Consider the following 2,703-nt stretch of genomic DNA (forward strand, 5'->3'; position numbering starts at 1 on the left):
AACGTACCAAACACACAGTCTATAGTAGAAGAGGGTACGTACTGAAGTTCATCTGTGTGATCGAGCTTGCGGCTGCCTACTATAACGGATTCTGCATTGGAAGTCTCGTATAGAAGAGACTTGTCCTCAGGTACCATAACTCGAGTTTTTCTCAGTGTGGCTACCACCACCTTGCAGAGACGCGTAAGAGGGCTGCCACCGGGTTTCTGGTACCGAAAAAGTCGAGTACCTGAAAAGAAAAAGGCCACAGCTATTGCCATAGCCACAGCAGGAATACCGAATCCCCATCCCCAACCAATGTTGACTTGTATCCAAACAATCACAGAGGAGGCAATAAGTGCACCAATATTGATTGAAAAATAGAACCAATTGAAGAAATAACTTTTGTGCTTCTTCTCAGCCTCATCAGTGTCATCAAATTGATCTGCACCGTATGATGAGACACATGGCTTAATCCCACCGGTTCCGAGTGCTATCAGATAGAGTGCAAGAAAACAGACTGATGTTTGAGCATGTGTTGCAGTACAGACATCTTTCTTTAAACAAGTTGGCCTCAGGCCGGATACTGTTGCTGATAGTGTCAATAGTGTCATTCCCTGTTGATAGAATTTAGCAATGGGTAAATAGTTGACAAGACCTAGGGATGAGAAGTGCTATCTTTCTAAAGATTTAAGCTTTTAGACGAGGCGATCAAATATAACAACAACAAATTAAGCCCGATTTTCAGTAACTTCACGGTTCATTTTCTTTCCAATTTGTTCAGTTCGTCACTACCTCTACTAAAAGAAACAGATAGTTGAACTTACGATAACATAGATGGTCGAAAAGCTGGCAATAGTCCAATATCTTCCTAAATATGCATCAGCAAGAAAAGCTCCAAGTAATGGCATAACATAGCAAGTACCCGACCAATTCGACAGATTTTTCGAAGCAGTAACACTGTGTTGATTGAGTTGATTTGTGAAATAAAGAAGCAAATTGGAGCTCATTCCATAGTATGCTAATCTTTCACAACATTCATTTCCTGCAGAAAAATATTCAATACTCAGTAAGCAGTGTTATTACCAGAAATGACTTAATTTGGAAGAATTAAGAATGAAAATAACTAACCCAGGATAAATGGACAGGCTCTCCAGTTTCCTGTTTTCTTCTTGTTAGCAGGTTTATTGCGATAATCTACTGTCCCATCTTTCGTACAGTTATCTTCATCTTCTTTGATGGCAAGTGGTTTCATGCTCGATTTTGTATCTTGCATTGTTTTGTGATTTCTGTAATGGCCAAGAAGAAACACGAAAAAACCCCAACAGAATTAACTTCAATTTTGAGGTACTTCGATATAATCCATATTTTCTCTATGTTGTAATCCTGGAAATCAGAATTTAAATGTTGTGAAACTTCAACAAGATGGTCATATTGCATGGCATGTTTAGTACATATCCACTAGATATGGCTGGACTTAATAACTGAAATTTGCCTCATTTGATAGTGTCGAGTCGTTCCATTCAGTATACCAACACGTCCTAAGAACTACTATTTCTTACCGAGATTATCTTGCATTTCACTACCTAAACGCAGAGTTCATTAGAATCAACACTAACAAACATCGACAAAACTAAGATATATTTTGAACAAATTTCGAGTCAACTAACCATTAATCATTGCAAAGAAAGAATGTAAAATTAACAGAACTAACCTGATCTATAGAAATGGGGTTGTAGCAACCTTCAAAACCACCTCAAGAGTGACTGTGTGAACCCAGTAGAGCTATATAAGAACCTCAAAAACAAATGAAACTTTCTTGAAAGTATTCATTCGAGGAGAGGAGACCAAGGTTTTTAAACTTAGGGATCCTCCTCCAAGGCTGAAACAAGTGTAAATACAGACCATAGACAGGCCATAGTTTATATGGAAATTAAACTTGCATTAATTAACGTAAATCCCAAAGATTCAAGAGGGATTTGGACTATGCAATAATTGATCTAAATTGTTAAATAAATAAATAGCTGTCTGTCAAACTTAATTACTGTCATTGGTAGATTTCATAAATGTGTTTATCAAACAAACTGTAAACAGCGTACGCAATTAATTCCATTATGATCTTTTGTCATGCAGTCCTTTTCCTCTTTTTGTTTTTGTTGTGGAATTCTATTAGAAGTTCACCAGATTTTTTTTTTTTTTGAGGTCCACCTTCTTTTCATTTATGAGATAGAATCCATCTCTTCTTCGTAATCATATTCAACGCGTCTATTCATGTTCATGTCATATTCATTTCCAAGAAATTAGTCTCACATATTTAGTTATTTAACGTTATGATGTACAATTCAACAACTTAATGCAGTCCTTCGACCCGAAAATTAAATGAAGATTTAACTTTCGTAAGATTTCTTCTTTCCAAGGTACTTAATAAATTCATGTAGTCGAGTTAAAATTTAAAGTTAAATACCGCACGAACAATCCACGCCTATATTTTAACATTTTTCGCACATAAACGGTTCCAATAATAAACTAGCCAAGGGAAAAAAAAAAAAATTAAATGAGAACACAAGGACATTGAGTCATTGACAAAGAACCAAGGACAAGAAAGTAGCTTGTAGAAAACGACTTGCCGAAATTGGAATCTTAAGAAATAAAAAAATATTCAACAATAGACAGTAGTAAGCTACAATTCAGGATACCGGCAAAGCTAAGAGTCGAACATGTTTC

The 2,703-nt window shown here is 36.1% G+C and overlaps 1 pseudogene; it reads right to left on the bottom strand.

Moving 5' to 3' along the window:
• The window catches only part of LOC111408506, a 4,635-nt pseudogene extending 2,589 nt beyond the window's left edge, over positions 1-2,046 (bottom strand).
• Positions 2,047-2,703: the final 657 nt, after the last annotated feature.

Source organism: Olea europaea, chromosome 13 (genome assembly GCF_002742605.1).
Source record: "Olea europaea var. sylvestris chromosome 13, O_europaea_v1, whole genome shotgun sequence".
Lineage (NCBI taxonomy): Eukaryota > Viridiplantae > Streptophyta > Magnoliopsida > Lamiales > Oleaceae > Olea > Olea europaea.